The 23587-nt window shown below is 41.4% G+C and overlaps 1 pseudogene; it reads left to right on the forward strand.

The window, feature by feature from the left end:
• The first annotated feature begins 608 nt into the window (after positions 1-608).
• Positions 609-6356, forward strand: LOC148028840 (uncharacterized; annotated as a pseudogene).
• The last annotated feature ends 17231 nt before the right edge of the window (positions 6357-23587 follow it).

The following is a 23587-nucleotide window of genomic DNA, read 5'->3' on the forward strand; positions in this document are numbered from 1 at the left end:
TATGGAGAGTTTTGAGTTGAGATAATCGACTAAGCAGTCTTGAATTACGAGATTGCAGTAAGTTCTCTCTCATTACTATATGACATGTAATTGATTTAAGTATAACAGTTTGGGGTTATCTTAGAAGTTAGCTCCTTAACGTCCTTTATAGGGTCAAGGCCATGTCGATACATTACAGTCTGCAGATCTCTTGCGTCCAGTAAGACGGGTTCGTCCGTGCTCTATACAAATGCCGTCCAAGATAACTAACTATCTCATAGAAGGTGATAACTCTCAACCCCCTTCTATGGGTGAGAATGCTGGAGACATGGATGATCCTCTTGCTTTTTTGGAGCCCGAATTAGAGGACATGATCGGATCATTGCTTCTGACAGACTCGGAATCCCAAGATTCTTTAATTGCAGAGGCTCCCATTCCATTGTATGATGGGAGTCGGGTATCCCATTTGAAGACACTTCTTGCATTGTTAAGCATACAAACAAAGTATGGATGGAGTAATGTGAGTGTGACAGAGCTATTCAGGTATATTATGATGTGTATGATTCTTTATTAAAAGCCATTAAAATGTGCTATGTAGTACTCTAATAACGTGCTTCATTGCAATTTGTAGAATGTTGAAATCTTACATTTTGTTTACCCAAAACACGATGCTTGAGTCTCGTGATGATGCAAGACAAGTGCTGCGAAAGCTAGGTATGGATTATAATTGCATTCATGCTTGCCCCAATGATTGTGTTCTCTTCCAGGGAGAGTTTGAATTGTTGGCCACATGTCCCAAGTGCGGTGCGGACAGGTATCGAAATGACTTGCAAGGACAGACTATTCTACAGAAGGTTTTGAGGCACTTTTCGCTGATACCGCATGTTCGTCATTATTTTCTGACCAAGAATTTTGCAAAGTTGACTACATGGCATGCAGAAAATCGATACACTGATGGTGTACAACGTACACAAGCTAACTCAAAATCATGGCATCACAGTAACGAGACTTTCCTTGACTTTGCAAAGGAGGCGAGGAATCTACGATTCGGTCTTGCCATGGATGGGGTAAATCCTTTTGGTTTATGTTCCACCTCCTATAGTGTATGGCCCGTGGTCCTTGTTAACTACAATATACCGCCATGGCTTTCCACCAAGAAAGGACACCTTTTGCTCAGCTTGCTTGTGTGTGGATGATACAAAGTCAAGAATATGGATGTTTACCTCTCTCCACTGATTGATGAGATAAAGAAGTTGTGGGAGGGAATTGTAGTGTAGGACATGAGCAAACATATTAGTAGGTGATCCGCAACTATAAGGGCAATTCTTATGTGGACCATGCATGACTTTCTAGGTTATGGAGAATGCTCTGGTAAAGTGTGTTTTCTTATTTTGCTAGTTTTCTTTCACTACAACAAAAAGGGTTCACAGACGCACTTGTAGACGCAATATTTGAATTGTGAAAAAAAATATCGGGTGCGTTTATTAATGCATCTATTTGCGCGTCTACAAAATCGCGTCTAAAAGCGCGCTTATGATCAGCGTTAGACGCACATTTAGACACACCTTTAGACGCGCGTATAAACGCGCTACATAAATATATAATCGAATTTTTAAAAAAGTGGATATCTTCATACTGTGCATCTATATAAGCTTGTATCTACATGTCTAAAACCGCGTTTACTCTGAAAGTTTTTGACAAAGATAGACGCACATTTATCCTGCAATTTAGACATGCTGATAGATGCACAAAACAGAGGTATGAAAAAAAAACAGAGAGCATGTGGCCTGCAAGCCACATGCTCTCTAGTTTTCTTCCCCCCATCAACATCAAATTGTATGCTTAGGGATAACAGAGAAAGATTATTTCGAAGATTGAATACTGAAAACAAAACAATGTATGTAGCACACAAAATTTCATATATATAGATGAAACATTTTTACATTATGAGTTCTAGTGCTTGTGATGTCATTGTCGCAAGCACTAGCTGAAAGTAATACATATCAAAAATGAAAATTACAAGCCAAGGGGAGGCATGCATGCATGGGGCTCCTCTATATCTCCTCAGAAGAGGCATCATCATCGCTACCACCACCGCTTCCTGTGCCGCTATCGTTGCCGCCACCGCTACTACTAGTCCCCCCCTTCGCTATCCTCAACTACATCAGGGTTTGCCTACACAAAGGATTAAGGTATATAATACCGTTACAAACAATAAATTAGAGTTATCTAGACTTTTCATGTAAAAAATAAAGCATACATCTTCTGGTGGTGGAATCTTCATGGCACGATTATATTGCTCCTCCATGATGAGTCCCTCCTCGTAGAAATGCTGCCAAGTGGATGCTTGGTTATGACCTCGATGGTAGCCTACCTCTCTAGGAGTAGGCATCCTACCAATGATATGATACTACAAAACAATTTGAACATACAACATATTAAAACACACTACATAATGAAGTGAAACAAATTATAAAATTTAATTTAAAAAAAGAAATCAAATAATACTTACAAACTCAGGCTCCCATTACTCCCTGCCAGCCGATCCATAATGCGATGATCCCATGGTTGCCATCTGGATATGTCGCACCTCTGCATGTTGGCGACTTGTCATTTTCTACGCTGCTCTCTTCTTGGCCTCTTTCCACTCCTTGCGGTGGCAATTGGGTGGTTGACCATATCCAGGGCGCCCCTGCTCGTTTCTCCACAATGACTCCTTGGCGTGCGTCATAAGGTGAGACCTCTTGTTATGAAGCGCATCTCTCACCTTTGACCATCCACAATCATCTGAGAATCATGAATTCTTAGGATTAGGGTACCTTTTATGTACTGCCCCAGCACCTCTTGCCACAAACCATTTTTCTGGTGCTTGAAGGGAATCATGCAATCTTTGTATGTGGCATGCACGACACTCCTCAAGTAGGCTATCACTTCCCTCCCCTCAAAGTCATGCAAGATACCACCAACATCACTGATAGAGTAGTGCATTTGTGGAGGCTCACCTCTCTCATTTTTCAGTGAGGGTGATCGAGAGCCACCACCTAGGCAACCCCCACAAAGCCCTTGACCTCCTCGTCCTCCCGCACCACTCTCCCTCCTCCCTCAACGTGCAGTACCCTCTGCCTCACTCGATACACGTGCTTCTGCAAATGCACGTGCTTCGGCCAATCCATGTACCTCAATTGATCCCTATGTAGGCAAAGATGTGATAGGTGTCCCACACATCACACTAAAAACCTCATCTGCAGTGGGAGGGTGACCAAGATAATTAGTCATCTCCCCCATGAATTGCTCCTTGTTGAATGGGGTACTGGAGGATCCAAGATTCCACATCTACACAAGAAAAATCATATTACCATGTGCAGATAAAACATATTACATACAGCGTCTATACCTGCATCTCTGTACGCGTCTATACCTGCGTCTCTGTGGGCGTCTGTCAACACGTATATTTTCGTGTCTACACTGTCATTTGGACACGCTGACAGTCGCGCAAAGTCGCACCATTTCTTCTTAAACTTGCTTTAAAAACAAAGCTAAAAATCCTCCATAGATGACAAGATCCAGCATGTGAAGAGAGAGAAGAGAGACAAACAAACAGAGAAACCAAACAAGATTGAGAGAGAGAAGAAGAACTCACCTTCTTTGCTTGTTCCAACGGGTGGCGGCGGTTAGGTTTCAAGCTCCTTGTCCTCCTTCTCCCTTCCCTTGGTAAGTTGCTTCAATCTTGTTCTCTTCCTTGTTGTTTGGCTCTTCTTCTTTACTCTTTGGCTCTTCTTTCCTCCTGTCCTCTTTTTACTCTTATTTCCTTGCCACATTGTCTTCATGAAGTGATAGATAGACAGGAGTAGTGATGTCGAGCTCGAACTGTAGAAAACGTGCAAAAAAATCAAGAAAGCACAGGTTTGAAAAGAAAGCCACAATTTTTTTTTTAATTTTTCTATACTTGCATGGTGCGTCTGTCAGTGCGTGTAATAGCACGTGTATATGCGCAGATAATTCCTGTTACACGTGCTTACAGACACGCAGGAACAATTTAAGGAACCAATGCATGCATAATTAGGGAATCAATTGACCTATGTGGTGGCATATTGCAAATGCACAAGTCAACCTTTGATTTATGTATACATCCAATCATCAAGCCCTATCCAATCAATGCATGCATTTAGGGAATCAATTGACCTATGTGGTGACATATATAACTTACTAGACCATCCCACTTACAATTGCATATTATCCCACTTACGTATCAATAGGTGGATAAAGCACAAATGGTTTTTAGCAAGAGAAAGATAATGCAATGAAGGTGTACACGAAAGAGATAGAGAAAGGCATATTATCCATCCATCAATCAAAGATATGTGAGCTATAAGTGCACCTTGACATGATTGGAATAGCTTGCATATGCACAAGCCAATTGACTTACATCAATCTACTCATGCTATGAATTGGCATCCACAATCTTTCCCACTGCATCCACAATCTCACCCAACTTATCATCAGTAAGATCTCTAACATCATCCTCCATTTGAAATCGGCCTGTGGGGCTGACCCAAACCAAGCTCCATATTTTGCATGCTAAGACAATCTCATGTTGAAGATAAGAAGGTATCTTGCTGGCTTTCTTTGTGGGAAGAAAATATTTTTCTGATCAATCCACATATAGTGCTAGGGGCACCCCATGTGTTTATGCAATTCAGCTTCTCTCTCGGATCCCATGGGGGCCAATACTTCTTTATTTTCTGAAGCACCTCAAAGATTGTCATGGGAGCAAGGGGAAGGATCAACCTTCTTCCATCTACTGGAAGGTTATAAACATAACCATCTTAGCCTAAAGCATGCTAAAAAATATCTAGAGTCTGTGAACTCTGGATCTATGCCATTAAAATGATGTTTGATGGTCTCCCACTCTGAATTGGAAACGTTCTCAACATTTTCAAAATAGAAAAAGGGAGGGCCTTCCATCAAACTAGTCAATGGTTTTGGCTTGCCTTTAAAAAAGCCAGGAATTCCAAACCCCATGCCCTTTTTGAACTTTAAGGGTGGGGTAGAACCCAGATCTGGACGTGATGTTTTTTCATTTATAGATTGAGTCTCGACCCATAAATCACTCGAGTCTTCACTGTCACTTTTATCCAAGTCTAGAGTAGGAGTAATGCTGATCTTTGTTTTAAGGCCCAAGTAAGTGTACCATAGCTTAAGGGCTCTTTCATCTACCCAGTATATTTTGCCATAGACACCTCGTGAGGGTCCAACATGTCTAGTTTGATCTTTTATCTTTTATGACTAGTGCACATTATTCAATGCACTTTGGTGTGAGGGTAAACATTTTCGAACTCAACGTAAAGATGAAAAGATAAATACCCAAGATTGTGGTGTCCTTGCTCACTTCGAGGATGCCAATGTGTATATTTCTTAATTCTATGGTTTTTATCATGCGCACACGTGCATGCTCAAGAATCAATTTCAGGTGGTTAAATAATTATTAAATTTGGTTTTTTAATTATGTGAATTGCAATTTTAGGTGGTTAAATAATTGTGCGTCTACTGGCGCGTCTATGTTAGCATCTATTTGCGTGGATATATAGACGCGCAATCCGCGTCTATTTACACGCACGTTTACATGGAGTGATAGATGCTTTGATAGACGCGCCCGACTTTGCGCGTCTAACATGCACATCTATGCCTCGTTTCTGTTGTAGTGTTTGAGCAATGTTGGTGTTATGACATGCCTCATTGTACATGTGTGTTCTACAGGGCTAGTCATGTCAGGTTACCATACATGTCCTTTGTGTGGACTAAGGTTGGATTCTCGTATGTCAAAATCTATAAAGAAGATGGTATTTGAGGGACATCTGGCTTTTTTGCCAGAGGGTCATGTCATGAGAGAAGGATTTCTTGGTCGCCCTCCTGCGAGAATGAACAAACTGAGCTGGTTTGATCGCAGGATGGTGGACCAAGACTCGCTTCCCAGTGGAATGCGACACTTCTCAATTTTCTATGAGCTGACTTATTGGAAAAAACTAAAAATTAACCACCTTTTAGATCCCATGCACATTTTTAAGAATGTGGGTAGCTTTCTATGGGACCACCTCATTGGGCAGCAAGACATACTAGGAGCGAGGACGGATTTGAAAGTAGTGGGAAAGATGGAACCATATTGGCCTGTAAATGGCGTCGACGGTCGAGTGCAATTGCCGCGCACTCCTCGGGTTTTGTCTAGCAATGAAGTGCGATGAGTAAAGGAAAACATCAAGTCCTTTTGCACGCCGACTGGCCTAATGCATTCTCTCAAGATAGCATTCACAAAGGATGACCAACTGACAGGACTCAAATCCCATGATTGGCATAAGATGTGTCAGGTATGTACGGTATGAGGTTGCATATGGCATGATTCTGCATATTAGATTTCAGAATCTCCGTTTGTTTATACACAATATTAATTACATGGTTTTCATAGTTCATATTTCCGATCGCAATTGCGGGGTCTCTGACATCGGAGGTACGGACAACCATTTAAAAATTGTCCAAGTTGGTTCAGTTTGTCTCCTAAAAAGAGATTCACACATCATCGATTGAATCCGTGAAATGCATGGCAGTAGAGACTGCTTGTCTTTTGGAGAAGTATCTTCCCAGTAGCATGTTCACGATACAAACCCATCTTTTAGTGCATATTGTAGATGAATTGTAGGTTGCAGGTCCAGTCCATAGTCGATGGATGTTTTTCCTTGAACGGTTCATGAAGACCTTAAAGGGATTTGTGCGACAACGGGTTCATCCTGAGGGTAGCATGGCTGAAGGTTGGTTAGTGTCGAGGCCTTGGTGTACATTTCTGAGTGGTTGTCCACTGTGGACCAGGACAAAGGCTTGATATGGTCACTTAAGGAGGATGATCGTCTAAATGGAGATGTCCTAGTGGGAAATGGAATAGAGAAGAAGATGGATGCATCCATGGAGTCCAAGGTGAACTGATTTTGTATGCTGCATAGCGCCACGATCGAGAAGTGGCTACAATGGTATAAGGATGCTCGAGCTGAGCGTGAGTCTAAAAGATCTGACTTTCGACGGAGTATGCGGCAACGGCCCATTCGATATCCGAAGGGCTTAGAGGAGATGCCTCTACTCATGTCCACTAGATGGCTACATGAGGCCCTAACCAAAGCATCTCAAGATGGAGAAACAGTTACTAAAGAAGAGTGGGACTTCTCACGTGGATGAAATCCCAAGGTATGGATGCAATCCCAAGGCATGCAATCCCAAGAAATTACAATCTATATTGCAAATCGCAACTAATATACTTGTTCTTCTCCCAGTATAAGGTCCATAGTGCAGCATGGTCACGTGGATGACATTTCAGAGTAGAGCACATCGATAAGTTACGCTCGACAATGGACTGTGGAGTGATGGCAATGTTTGAGTAGGAAATTTGATGACGTGCCACAAATCCAAACCATGTAGTTGCAGAGATGGAGTATTTCGGATGTTTACAAAGTATCCTTGCAGTGGACTATCAAAGTTATAGGTTTAGGATTTGGGCACGGATGACAGGATGAGTCGTGATTTTACAGATGACGACATTGATGTGATGCTACCACGTTTCTCACCAGAGTAGCTAGCACGGGTCAGAGATAGAGCCGATGCATAGCTTTCCCGTTCCATCTCAGCACGATCGGCAGACTCTAGACGGTCTGATGCTTCTGTCTCCAGTAGATGCATTCGCAAGTCTCACTTTGCTTCAGAGTCACGTAGTCGAGGAGGAGACAACTCCTATTGTGGGGATACAAATGCAGACTATCCCACTCACATTGCCACTAGGGATTCGACATCGTCTTTCACTGGTGGTGGTGGGCAGACGTCTACTGCTCCCACTCCTTCACGCACCCCACTGATCACTCCTAGGGCAAACAAGAAGTACACGAAACCCACTCCTCTAGGTATGTATTTTCGCATCCTTTTTTGCAGTAGCACTTATCAATTCAAGTTGTGTTTGATACAGTTGTATTAATGTCATGAAAGTACCCATTTGCAAAATCTTGCAGGTTACTCATATCTCATAGATAAGGCCACTAGCCATTTATACATAAATGATGAGGGAAAAGCTGACATCTCTAGGATGCATGAGTTGTGCCAACAAGTATTTCGGCACAACATTACAGACAAGTGAAAGGAGATCCCAGATGCCAGCAAGGAGTACATAATCGATACATTGTATCGAGAGTTTCCTCAGCCCTCTAGCAATGATAGATTTTCGAGAGGGTGGATGATGATGCGTATGCGTGACTATCAGTCGCATAGGCGGTCTGATGCACGCGAAGTACTCAAGCAGGGCAAATCAAAGCTGGAGTGGCTGGATACAGAGGACTGGAGTAATCTCCAAGATGAGGGGACATCCACTCCAGACAAGTGGAAGCAACAGAAGGATGCATCAAAGGCATGCTCGGACGTAGGATTGGTGCATCACCTTGGTAGCGGCGGCCACACAATATTCCTAGCAGATTTTGTAAGTATTAATAGGGTAGAGTACTCTAATTTAATCCATGTTGATGTATGTATTTAGAACATGAATCTAAAGTACGTTGTTTTTCAATGTTTGTGTGCCACAGCAAGGTTTTACGAATCGCGACCCGACTGCACTAGAGGTGACATACGGGGAGAAGCATGGCTTGAGTGCCCTGATCGATAAGCTCTATGCTAGCGGAGGACCAGTAAGTAGTAATAAATATTATTCCTAATTTGAGAAATCTGTCATTATATGTCATTTTGTATTTGGTACTCACAATTATATATGTATTTGCTGTTGCAGGCTCCCTTCGGTATGCCACTACAGCGAGAGGAGTTTTCTGATGCGGATGAGTCGTAGAGAGCATATTAGGCTACATAGGATTACTCCCCATCATGTATTATGTAAGGCCTTATGGCCTCTATCCTCCATATGTAATAGCTAAGTGTATATGATTTGAACTTCTATGTTGTATCATGACTCCATATACACATCTCCATGTTATTCACCACATATTGATGTACAGGTGTATACATATTTTCTTTGTTGCAGTAGCACTTCTCAATTTAAGTTCTGTTATTTTCTTTATCAATGCAGTGCACATTTGTGTTTATTAATGTCATGAAAGTACTTGTTTGCAAAGTCTTGTCATTATTTGGGATCGATTGTCTAACTTCTTTGATAGCAGGAATTGTCTCTTAGCCCTGTGTGGCTCTAACTGTGGCAAGGCTGCATCTACAGCTGTGCCACAAAAAAAAAAAAATGCAACCGTTGGTATTAGCGTCGCAAAATAATTTTTCAATCGTCGGTATTAGCGTCAGAAATTCCTCTGTAATTGTCACTATTTTGAGGCAAATAGCGACGGTTTTGTAGCGACGCTAATAGCGACAACGGGGATATTTTTCATATATAAAGAAAACGTCGTTATAAACATCGTTATAACATGTATATGTTGTAGTGTCAATGCTCCTGCCAATGCCATGAGGATCCAAGATTGGAGGGACTTGAAGATCCCTCTCATGCAGGGTAAACCTCCATTTCCTTGAGCCATGTGGAAGTGCAACACAGAATCAATCTCTACAATAAAGTGCTTCTTCCTTATTTTGATAATCATCCATGGTCACCACCATTCCAAAGGACTTTAGGTTGGAGATTTTAGTAAACTTTGTTAGAGAGAATAACAAAGTAACTAGTGTGTAAAACATCCATATTATTATTTATGGGGGCAAATGATGGCAATGAGCCACCACTAATCATCATGGGATTAGATAATGATAAGAAGGTGAGGGAGTTGCCTGCTTGTGGAAATTCAATTATGTTCGTGAGAGAAGGTCAACATTTTAGAAGTAGAAGGGTGAGAGGTGTTACCTTGGGAGATTTCTTGTCATCCATTGGAGATTGTTCCATCTTTCATTCTAGACACATGTTGAGGCATCTAACTCTATCGAGGGAAATAGGAAGTCCCCCCCCCGGCAAGACAAAAGTAGATGAGAGAGCTACTTCCAAGTGTGTATTAAAGCTAGTTTTGTTGTGTAGGAGCTACTTCGATTCCCTACCTCCCACCTTAAGTTCACAATACTCTTATAATTTATCTTGTATTTTAAAAAAATAAAAATAAGCACTTAGAGGCTCTTTGGGCATGAATGACGCCTCAATAAATGTCCAAGTTTTTGACAATCTATTATCTTGTAAAGTCAAACTCATTTACTATTATCATTTTTGAGGTTGTGATTGTGCTACTTTTTTCCTATAAATTTTTCCATGTAATGTAGTTGTACTATATTATATAAATAAAAGGGTTGCACTTCACATTGATGCTTTTTGTACATGACATATGGCTTAGCAAGCTGAAATTGTCTTCCTATATATGACTTAACATACAGGTACTTGGGATTTGATATTCTTGAACAAAACTAAGGCATCAATTCTTAGCTTATGAACTAGTCCAACATAATCACAAAACCTTGTACTTTGAAAGTCAGTACATTCTTAGGGCTCCTAAGGAACTGGATAACTATTTCCCCTAGTAGTAAGTAAACCACTTTGATGGTTTCATCAAATGATTCACAATCTCCAACAAAAGTAGCTTTGGGTAGTTGGAGGACTATTTAATTTTGCTTTCCCTAGCCACATTTAAACCTGCTTCCACACAAGTTGGTCTTTAGGAGGGCATTCATAGAACATATCATTAGGAGAAATGTGGACTCTCTTGTTTGCCCCTTAAGGAGTGAATAAACAAATATAGGCCTAACCAATGAGAGAACTGGGATTCCGGATTCATGTAACATGAATCTTCTAGCCATATCTTGGCTCAAATCTTCCCTCAGCAATAAAATAAGGGGAAATTTGGGGAATACAATGCTGACACTTCCTAGAAGTTTGTGACTCAAATTTTCATTTTCTTATTTTGTAATGATTGACTTTTCATTTCTCCCCTTTTAAGTTTTCCCCTCTTTCTTAGATAGAACTCAAATTTATCATATCTCTTTTCCCACTTCTTCTTTTATGACAAATTTTTACAGTCTCATTATTGCTTGCCCTATGTGTAACCTTGTGAAATTTCAGTTCCTCTACACAAATATAGAATGAGTTTCACATGTTTTATGAGAGCGGAGCTTGTTTTACCAAAGCCCTAAGATTTTCTTCACAAAACTTTACAAGTATATTGTTCTCTTCCATCGATGTTCTATGGTAAAGTTTTATCTCGTTTGGACAAAACCAATGCAAGTTATGTGCATTCTCTGACATGTAATTTCTTTTATTTTGGTACTCTAGGAGTCTCTTATAGTCAAGAACAATGATCTTTTGAACACTCGACTTCTTCTTCAACATCTTATAATGGTTTCTTTGTAAACAAAGTTACAAGTATGTTGTCTTGTTTTTTCGCTACTCCATAGTTAAATTTTATCTCGTTTTGACAAAATATAAGCAAGCTATATGCATACTGAGTTTTCCTTTGTTTTTTTACTCCAAGAGTCTTCTTCTTCAAATTCTTTTGGCTTCTTTGCAAAGAAAGCCACATGTATATTGCCACTTCTTTATGTTACTTCATGGTTCAGTTTCAACTCATTTGGACAAAGCCTATGTAGGTTATATGTATCCTTTGACTCCATATTTCCTTTGTTTTTGTACTCTAGGAATTTGTAAATGAAGGAAGGATAGTCTTGTTATAAGTCAACTTCTTGTTCAACATCTCTAGGCTTCTTTGTGAAAATAATTATAGGTACAATGTTTTTTTAAATTTCTCCATTTAAATTTCATTTCATTTGGAGAGAATATTTAAAAATTGTACACATGTTGATAGGTAACTTTTCTATTTGGTTATCATAGATGTCCTCACAAAGGAAATACATCAGTAACACACTTGTAGTGGAGGTCTTCAATAGGAAAGATAGTGGCAGTTATTGGATTTGTGATAAGTACTATAAGTTGGATTGGATTTTGATGCACCCAAGTACTCGAGGGAGTTTCAAGGTTAGATGTAAGGATGTTGCAAACCCTAGCAAACATTGGAAATGTAGAATTTTAGAGTTCAACAAAATGTTTAATGGAACAAGTACAGAAACAGAAGTGTTGATCCAACATATTTATACGCACAAACAAATCTCTGTACATGATAAGAACTACATTGCAAATTATAAACAAAATAGTAAGTTTTTAAATTCTATCATTGTTTATTCTTTTGCATTAGAGTTGTTTTAAAAAATATTTACAGTATTCTAATTTAATCTAGTTTTACTAACAGCTCTATATCCATCAACTTTGCATGACTGGTAGAATGTGGAATGTTTGAGCAATAAGATAAATGTTTGGCATGAAGACATAGATTCTTTGATCTATGATAATAACTCTGCAAGTCAACTTGCAACTCAAAATATCTTTTTTTATAATTCATTGTATGTAGTAGAAAGCTAGAGATTGCAACATGTTCCATTGCTGCCACTATCTAGCGGTGAATTGTTGATTGGTAGCTAGGAGTTGTCAGGACCATGTAATTCCAATATAAAATTTGACATCAATAGTGCTATGAGACCCACCACAGGCTCCAAAGATGTGTATCTTAGTTGGTTTATTCTATTCTTACTATTTGCACATTTGTTTGGTTCATGTGATGTTTTGAAGAAAACAAAGATTACTTATCAATGCAAGTGTCCATCCGAGGAATAGATAAGTCAACTATTGGGTGAGTCTTGGCAAGTCAAAATACCACATTTTGATGATACCATTGAGTGCAGGGACAACCAATTTGATTTCATATTCATGTAAATCTTTTTTACTAGTTTGAATGCCACTACAAGGAAAGAGAGGTATAGCGACGACGGGTAGCGATGCAGGAATATCGGTGTCGCTATTTGCATCGCAAATGTGACGCAAATAGCGACGCCCCACAGGGAAAAAAATAGAGCCAAAACCTGAGCGTGTTTCATTTCGCACATTTTCGTGAGACATTTCGAGAGGGAGAGCGTGAGAGAGAGTGACCGTTTTGCATAGAGGGTGAGAGAGGGAGAGGAAGAAGGCTTGCCGCCGCCGCTACCACCACCGTTCCCGAAGGAGAGGAGGAGCCTTTGTCGCGAAGAGGAGCCACCAAACCCTCGCCATATCTTGACCATGAGTCCATTCTCTCCTTCTTTTGCTTGTTTAGGAGACGAAATGAGAGAGAAAGAGAGGGAGAGGGAGAGGGAGGGAGAGAAAGAGAAAGAGAAAGAGAGTGGAGAGGGAGGGGGGAGGAAATGAGAGAGGGAGAGAAAGAGAAAGAGAGGGAGAGGGAGAGGGATGGGGAGGAAATGAGAGAGGGAGAGTGCATTCTCTCTCTCTTTTACTTTTTCTTATATGATTTGTGTATATATATTGAGAGATGGAGAGGAAATGAGAGAGAAAGAGTGGGAGAGGGAGAAGGAGGAAATGGGAGAGGGAGGGAGAGAGAAAGAGAGGGAGAGGGAGAGGGAGGAAATGGAAGAGGGAGGGGGATGAAATGAGAGAATGAGGAGGGAGAGCGTATTCTCTCTCTTTTTTTTTTTGTATAATTTGTATATAATGAGAGAGAGAGAAGAAATGAGGCAGAGGGAGAGGGAAAGGGAGAGGGAGAATGAGAGGGAAATTAAAGAGAGGGAGAGGAAGGAAATGGGAGAGGGAGGGGGAGGAAATGAGAGAGGGAGAGGGAGGAAGAGAGAGAGGAAATGAGAGAGGGAGAGGGAGAGGGAATGGGAGAGGGAGAGGGAGAGGGGGGGGAAGACAAAAACATAATAGGGAAATGAGAGAGGGAGAGGGGGGGGAATACGAAAATATAATAGGGAAATGAGAGAGGGAGATGGAGGGAGAATAAATGAGAGAATGAGAGGAAGAGAGCAAAAGGAAATGAGAGAGGGAGAGGAGAGAGAAAAAAGAGAGAATGAGAGGAGAGAGAAAAAGAGATAAGATGTTCAACATAGATAGGCAAAGAGAGAAAGAGAGGGTGTGGATAAGGGTGAGGGCGAGGGCGAGGGAGGTATAGGAAATGAGAGAGGGAGAGGAAGAGAGAAAAGGAAATGAGAGAGGGAGAGGAGAGAGAAAAATAAATGAGAGAGAGGAGAGAGACAAAGAGAGAAATATCATTAAACCTAATGGAAAAATAGAGAAAGAGAGGGTCAGTGTGAGGGAGGGAGAGGAAATGAGAGAGGGAGAGAAAGAAAGAAAGGGAAATGAGAGGGGGAGAGGAGAGCGAAAAAAATAAGAGAGGGAGAGGAGGGAGAAAATTATAAAAAAATTATTAAATCTAATAGACAAAGAGAAAAAGAGAGGGTCAGGGTGAGGGAGGGACAGGAAATGAGAGAGGGAGAGAAAGAGAGAAATGTAAATGAGAGAGGGAGAGGAGAGAGAAAAAAATGAGAGAGAGAGAGGAGAGAGAAGAATCATTAAACCTAATAGGGAAAGAGAGAAAGAGAGGGTGAGGGCGAGGGAGGGAGAGGAAGAGAGAAAAGGAAATGAAAGGGAGAGGAGAGAGAAAACAAATTGAGAGAGAGAGGAGAGAGAAAAAAAGAGAAAGATCATTAAACCTAATGGGAAAAGAGAGAAAGAGAGGGTCAGGGTGAGGAAGGGAGAGGAAATGAGAGAGGGAGAGAAAGAAAGAAAGGGAAATGAGAGAGGGAGAGGAGAGAGAAAAAGAGAAAGATCATTAAACCTAATGATGGGAAAAGAGAGAAAGAAAGAGTCAGAGTAAGGGAGGGAAAGGAAATGAGAGAGGGAGAGAAAGAGAGAAAGGGAAATGAGAGAGGGATAGGAGAGAGAAAAAGGAATGAGAGAGAGAGGAGAGAGAAAAAGAGAAAAAATCATTAAACCTAATAGGGAAAGAGAGAAAGAGAGGATTAGTGTGAGGGAGGGAGAGAAAATGAGAGAGGGGGAGAAAGAGAGAAAGGGAAATGAGAGAGGGAGAGGAGAGAGAAAAAAATGAGAGAGGGAGAGGAGAGAGAAAAAGAGAAAAAAATCATTAAATCTAATAGAGAAAGAGAGAAAGAGAGGATCAGGGTGAGGGAGGGACAGGAAATGAGAGAGGGAGAGAAAGAGAGAAAGGGAAATGAGAGAGGGAGAGGAGAGAGAGAGGAGAGAGAAAAATAAATATGAGAGAGAGAGGAGAGAGAAAAAGAGATGAAAATCGTTAAACCGAATAGGGAAAGAGAGAAAGAGAGAAAAAATCATTAAATCTAATAGAGAAAGAGAGAAAGAGAGGGTTAGGGTGAGGGAGGGAGAGGAAATGAGGGGGGGGATAAAGAGAGAAAGGGAAATGAGAGAGGGAGAGGAGAGAGAAAAAGAAAAAAATCATTAAACCTAATAGAGAAAGAGAGAAAGAGAGGGAGAGGAAATGAGAGAGGGAGAAAGAGAGAAAGGAAAATGAGAGTGAAAAGGAAATGAGATGGAGAGGAGAGAAAAAAAAATATGAGAGAGAGGAGAGAGAAAAATAGATGAAAATCATTAAACCTAATAGGGAAAGAGAGAAAGAGAGGGTACTCTAGCACCTGTTACATAGTATCATAGTACTGGGTACTTGGCACTATGATACTAGAGTAATAGGTGCTAGATACTAAGATGCTATGATATTATGTGGTAGGTACTGAGTACTAGGTACTAAATACTAGTGTTCCATGATACTATATACTAGGTCATAGAAAAAGAGAGAGATGGAAGGAGATGATAACAATCTAAGAAAAGAAAAGAATGATAACAAAAACAAATTGTTTGTTGTAACGTATACAAAATGGAAAACGAAGAAGGTCCTATTGTTCAAGATTGCAAGGCGTATCTTAATCAGTGTGTCCCATGTCCTTGCTCTCAATGCAAGCTGGCAATTAGACGAAACTGCTAGTTTTCTATAGAACGCATATGATGATTTGGCGAGTTTCAATCTGAGATCATTGATCACGCGATTACGGATTTTCAGAAAATGGTAATTTGAAGTTAATATCAATCATGCATTGTATTTGCAAGCTAATTGAATACCATATACAATAAGATTGGGTCTTGCTGGCAAATTTTCTATCCAGGGAGGTGATGTCTCATCCCAAGGAGGAGTGCACCCTTTGCGGCCAATTAGAAGAGTATGTGGGTATGTGATGGATGGAGTGTAGGAGCCAATCCACCACTTGCAAGGCCAATCTATACTGTCAATGCTAGAGGAGATAGGCAACCTTCCAAACCTACCTACAATCTTGGAGCCTGTGATGGAGGCAATGATCGATGCATTGATTCCCATGGATGTCGAGACTTCTGATCTGCTTAGAGAGAAAGCATCCATACCATTATATGACGGGTGGTGAGTATCTCGGCTGAAGACACTACTTGCACTCTTAAGTGTGCAAGCAAAATACGGGTGGAGCGATACGAGTGTGACCAAGTTGTTCAGATATCTTGTACATACGCTTCGTTGATTTTTTTTCAGCACTATTATTACAAACATTTGTGCTTTTTCAAGGTGCTTATGATTTTTTTCAAGTTATTGAAATATCATATATTACTACCTGCAAATACCATGCCTGAGTCTCGTGATGATACACGACATGTTTTACGAAAGATTGGCATGGACTACAATAACATCCATGCATGTATCAACGATTGCATACTGTTTCGAGGAGAATACGAGACTATGGAGACATGTCCAAACTGTGGTGCTCACAGGTATCGATAGGACTTGCAAGGGCAAACCATCTCTCAAAAAGTTCTCAGACACTTTTCACTTATCCCCCACATAAACCACATGTTTCGTACATCCAGCATGGCGAGCTTGACAACGTGGCATGTGCAGAATAGGTCCACGGATGGAGTTCAACAAAAATTAGCGGATTCATGCGCATGGAGCCACATTGACTCTACCTTCCCAAGCTTTTCCCGAGAGCCAAGGAATCTTCGGGTCGGTCTTGCAATGGATGGTGTGAACCCATTCGGTCTGCGCTCAACTTCTTACAGTGTGTGGCCTATAGTCCTTGTCAACTACAATATCCCTCCATGGCTTTCTACGAAGAAAGGACATCTCATCCTTAGCTTACTCATCCCCGGCCACTACAAAGTCAAAAATATGGACATGTATCTTCGTCCATTAGTCGATGAGCTTAAGATTTTGTGGGAGGAGGGGGTCACCGTGCAAGATATGAGCCGGCGCGATGGTCGGCGGTCAGCCAATATTCAAGCCATTCTCATGTGGACAATGCATGACTTTCTGGGATTCGGAGAGTGCTCAGGTGAGCAGGCCTGCGTTCTCATTGGTAATATCTATATTTTATCTTGTTTAAGCAAGTATTCACTGGTTTGTGGTGTTAGAACAGGTCTGGTTACCTCAGGTTATCATGCATGTCTATTGTGTGGGCCACAGTTAGACCCCCAAAGGTCACAAACCATGAAGAAGATGATATATCAAGGACACATTGCTTTCTTGCCAGAGGATCATGAACTCAGGGAAGGTTTCCTTAGATGACCTCCAACACGTATGAACGGCGCAAGCTGGTACGAGCTGAAAATGGTCCATGCGGAATCACATCCAAACAGAATGCGGCACTTCTCAGTTTTCTACGAGTTGCCATATTGGACCCACTTACAGGTCAACCACTTGTTGGATCCCATGCATATTTTCAAGAATGTGGGCAGCTTGCTATGGGACCACATCACAGGAAAGAGAGACACTATAGGGCACAAATGGATTTGAAGGAGGTAGGTAAGATGGAGGCACTTTGGCCGCAATCAAGTGCTGATGGCCGCATGCAGCTTCCTCGTGCTCCTTGGGTTTTTTCCACTAAAGAAGAGTGCATTGTGAAGCAATTAATCAAGTCTATCCATACTCTGATGGGTATTATGCATTATCTCAAGTCCGCATTTTCTAAAGACAACCAATTATCAGGGCTAAAATTCCATGACTGGCATAAGATATGTCAGGTTTGTACTATGAATGGATTGTAATTGGCATGTGCATTTCGCTATTTGGAGTGTATCCATTATGATGCGTTCTCTCAGGTCTGCATTTTCTAAAGACAACCAATTATCAGGGCTAAAATCCCATGACTGGCATAAGATATGTCAGGTTTGTACTACGAATGGATTGTAATTGGCATGCACATTTTGCTATTTGGAGTGTACTACGAATGGATTGTAATTGACATACACATTTTGATATACCATGAAGAAGATGGTATATCAAGGATATGCTGCTTTCTTGCCAAAGGATCATGAACTCAGGAAAGGTTTCCTTGGACGACCTTCAATATGTATGAACGCCGCAAGCTGGTACGAGCTGAAAATGGTCCATGCGGAATCACATCCAAACAGAATGCGGCACTTCTCAGTTTTCTACGAGTTGCCATATTGGACCCACTCAGGTCAACCACTTGTTGGATCCCATGCATATTTTCAAGAATGTGGGCAACTTGCTATGGGACCACATCACAAGAAAGAGAGACACTATAGGGGCACGAATGGATTTAAAGGAGGTAGGTAAGATGGAGGCGCTTTGGCCGCAGTCAAGTGCTCATAGTCGCGTGCAGCTTTCTCATGCTCCTTGGGTTTTGTCCACTAAAGAAGAGCGCATTGTGAAGCAAGTAATCAAGTCTATTTGTACTTTGACGGGTATGATGCGTTCTCTCAGGTCCGCATTTTCTAAAGACAACCAATTATCAGGGATAAAATCCCATGACTGGCATAAGATATGTCAGGTTTGTACTATGAATGGATTGTAATTGGCATGTGCATTTTGCTATTTGGAATGTAGCCATTACTCATAATGCTTTCTCATTTGTGGCAGTTTGTACTACCAATCACGATCGCAGGATGTCTTACTCCAGAAATACGCAGGGCCATTTACAGGTTGTCGACTTTGGTGCAATGGATCTCACAGAAGGAGATTAAGACGTCCTCTATTGAGTCCGTGAGGCAGGGAGAAGTGGAGACTATCTGTCTTTTGAGAAATACCTGCCCATCAGCATGCTCACGATACTAATCCACCTTCTTGTGCATCTTGTAGATGAAGTGGAGATTGCTAGACCTATCCATACACGATGGATGTTCTTCTTGGAGCGCTTCATGAAAACCCTGAATGGCTTTGTGCGACAACGAGCTCGGCAAAAAGGTAGCATGGATAAAGGTTGGTTGGTGTCTAAGGCGCTAGTGCATATTTCACAATGGCTACCAATGGTGGATCCAAATAATGAAATGCTATGATCGTTGAAGGACAATGATAGACTGACTAGAGATGTGGTGGTTGGAAATGGGGTAGAAAAAAGAATGGATGCCTCAATGGAGAAGAAGGTGAATCACTTTTGTATGTTGCACCATGCCTCTATGGAGACGTGGCTCGCTTTTGTATGTTGCACCATGCCTCTATCGAGACGTGGCTCGCCAAGTACCAGATCGCTAGGCAAGATCGAGAGGAAGCGCGAGCTGAATTCCAATGTAGTACGCGTCATCGATCGATTCAATATCCCGAAGGCATGAGGATATGCCGCGGTTCATGTCAACGCGATGGTTGCATGGAGCTTTGACCGCAACATCTCGCGAAGGGACAGAGGTCTCAATGGAGGAGTGGGAATTCTCGAGGGGATGTAGTCCAAAGGTGATAAGAGGTTTAGAATCTGTCGTATCTAAATTTTATATGCGATATCTAATTTGAGTGTTTCAATGTACAATACAAAATATACAGTACAACATGGTCATGTGGACGACAAAGAATGGCTTGAATATCGGTAGACTGTCGACCATTGCGCTCTTGCTCATATCTTGCACGGTGACCCCCTCCTCCCACAAAATCTTAAGCTCATTGACTAATAGACGAAGATACACATCTATATTTTTGACTTTGTAGCGGTTGGGGACAAGTAAGCTAAGGATGAGATGTCCTTTCTTCGTAGAGAGCCATGGAGGGATATTGTAGTTGACAAGGACTATAGGCCACACACTGTAAGAAGTTGAGCACAGACCGAATGGGTTCACGCCATCCATTGCAAGACTGAGCTGAAGATTCCTTGGCTCTCGGGCAAAGCCTAGGAAGGTAGAGTCAATGTGGCTCCATGCGCGTGAATCTACTGATATTCATTGAACTCCATCTGTGGACCTATTCTATGCATGCCACGTTGTCAAGATTGCTATGCCGAACATATGAAACATGTGGTTTATGTGGGGGATAAGCAAAAAGTGTCTGAGAACTTTTTGAGAGATGGTTTGCCCTTGCGAGTCCTGTCGATACCTGTGGGCACCACACTTTGGACATGTCTCCATAGTCTCGTATTCTCCTTGAAATAGTATGCAATCATTGATACATGCATGGATGCTATTGTACTCCATGCCAAGCTTTAGTAAAACATGACGCGCATCATCACGAGACTCAGGCATGGTATTTGTAGGTGGTAATATATGATATTTCAATAACCTGAAAATTTTTATAAAACACATTGAAAAAGCACAAATGTTTTTAATAATAGTGCAAAAAAAAAATCAACGAAGCGTACGTACAAGGTACCTGAACAACTTGATCACACTCGCATTGCTCCACCCATATTTTTCTTGCACACTTAGGAGTGCAAACAGTATCTTCAGGCGAGATACTCGGCACCCATCATATAATGGTATGGATGCTTCCTCTTTAAGTGGATCAAAAGTCTCGACTTCCATGGGAATCAATGCATCAATCATTGCCTCCAGCTCAGGCTCCAAGATTGTAGGTAGGTCTGGAAGGCTGCATGTCTTCTCTAGTATTGATGGTATAGATTGGGTAGTACCTTCCAAGTGGTGGATTGGCTCATGCACTCCATCCATTGCACACCCATGAACTCTTCTAATTGGCCGCAAAGAGTGCACTCCTCCTTGGGATGAGACGTCATCTCCTTGGATAGAAAATTTGCCAGCCACACCCAATCTTCTTGTATATGGTATTCAATTAGCTTGCGAGTACAATGCATGATTGATATTAACTTTTCTTACCATTTTCTCGAAATCCGCAATCTCCTGATCAATGATCTTAGATTCAAACTTGCCAAAGTGTCGTATGTGTTCTATAGACAATGAATGTTCTTGTCTAATTGCCAGCTTGCATTGAGAGCAAGGACATGGGACACACTGATTAAGATACACCTCACAATCTTGAACAACAAGACCTTCATCGTTTTCCATTTTGTCTACGTTACGACAAACAATTTATTTTTGTTATCATTCTTTTTTTCTTTCTTAAATTATTCTCATCTCCTTCCATCTCTCTCTCTTTTTCTCTTTCTTTATTATGCTATATGTATTTCCTTTCCCTCGCTCTCGTTCCTTCTTTTTTCTCTTTCTCCCCCTCTCTCATTTTCTTTAACCATAACGGCTATGACTACGATGAAGACGATGACTACGACTACGACTATGACTACGACCATGACTATGACTAAAACCACGACCACGACCACGACCACAACCATGACCATGACCATGACCACGACCATGACTATGACTACGACGACCACGACCACGACCACGACTAGGACTACAACTATGACCAGGACCATGACCACGACCACAACCATGACCACGACCACGACCACGACCATGACTATGACCATGACCATGACTACGACGATGACGGCGACCATGATTACGACTACGACTACAACTACGATGACACGACCACAACTACGACCATGACTACAACTAGAACTACGATCATGACTACGACAACAACCACAACCAAAACCATGACCATGACTACGACCACAACCACGACCAGGACCATGACCACGACCACGACTACAACCACGACCACAACCACGACTACGACGACCACGACCACGACCACGACTACGACTATGACCATGACTATGACCACGACTATGACGACCACGACCACGACCATGACTACAACTACGACCACGACTATGACCATGACCACAACCACGACTGCAACTACGACTACGACTATGACTACCATGACCACGACTACAACCATGACCATGACTACGACTACAACCATGACCACGACCACGACTATGACTATGACTACTTATATAGAGATGAAGAGAGAAACAAGAGTTAGGGAGAGAGTAAAGTTAGAGAAGAAGAGGAGAGAAGTGAGAGAGGTAGAAATAGAAAGAGAGATAGAGAGAGAAAAGAGATAAGGGGAGAGAGAAGGATTTAGGGAGAGTATAGGAAGCGTGTAAGCGGGAAGATTGAGGGAGAGAGAATGGTTAAGAGAAGAGAGAGGGGAAAGAGAGATCCGACTAGAGCATTTGACACCCATAGCCAACACACTGTGGAGAACACAAGCACAAATTGACTACGACTATGACTACGAACATGACTACAACTACGACTACAACTATGACTACGACTACGACTACAACTACGACTAAGACCACGACCATGACCACGACCACGACCACGACCACAGCTACAACTACGACTACGACTATGACTAAGACTACGACGACCATGACCACGACTACGACTACGACTGTGACTATGACCATGACCACGACCACGACCATGACCATGACCATGACCACGATGACCACAACTACGACCATGACTACAACCACAACCATGACCACAACTATGACCACGACCACAACCATGACTACAACTATGACTACTTATATAGAGATGAAGAGAGAGAAAAGAGTTAGGGAGAGAGTAAAGTTAGAGAAGAAGATGAGAGAAGTGAGAGAGGTAGAAATAGAAAGAGAGATAGAGAGAGAAAAGAGATAGGGGGAGAGAGAAGGATTTAGGGAGAGTATAGGAAGAGAGAAAGAGGGAAGATTGAGGGAGAGAGAATGGTTGAGAGAGGAGAGAGGAGAAAGAGAGATCCGACTAGAGCATTTGACACCCATAGCCAACACACTATGGAGAACACAATCACAAATTGACTACAACCACGACTATGACTACGACCATGACCATGACCATAACCATGACCACGACCACGACCACGACCACGACTACAAATTCCCCTTTTCCATTTACAGCTCACCCACCTTCTCTCCACACTATTGCACACTATAATATTGGGATCTCCACAGATACCAAAGCATGATCTGTAGCTTAATGGTTGTATATATACTACTACTACTCATGGAAAAAACCTTAAAATAGTTATTATGCTCAAATATATGCTTGTTAGAGTAGATATTTGTTCCTAAGACTATTCTAAGGATGAAAGAGGGTTAATGATAAAAGAGTATCCTTCCTTGGAAGTGATATTATATTATACGTTTAAATTAAAATTGATAGTTGAAGATGAGTTTCCTAAGAGATCTTGTGGTGATGTTGTTTTAGTTTTTGTGAAGCATTAGAATGATGCTCTTTTAGTTTTTGTGAAGTTTCTTCTTCTATCGATGATGACAATGATGAAGGATGATCCTTCTCTTACAACTATATATATCATCTCTCACTTGACTTGGGTCTCACCTATATATACTAACTCTACATCAATATGAATCATTCTTTGGGAGCATGTCTTGTGTATCTCTCTCGTACTCTGTCTCTCTCTCAACATGGTATCAGAGCTATGGATGCGTAGCAACAACAAGGAAGATAAGTTGTTTCATTGTTTATACTTGATTAAATTCTTTGCACAAGTGATGATTTGATACATGAACTTGTTCAAATTAGAAGTGCTCTCAAATCCTGTCAAAA

The sequence above is a fragment of the Lygodium microphyllum genome, chromosome 11 (genome assembly GCF_053477565.2).
Source record: "Lygodium microphyllum isolate KBCC chromosome 11, Lygodium_microphyllum_v1.1.10, whole genome shotgun sequence".
In the NCBI taxonomy this organism is placed as follows: Eukaryota; Viridiplantae; Streptophyta; class Polypodiopsida; order Schizaeales; family Lygodiaceae; genus Lygodium; species Lygodium microphyllum.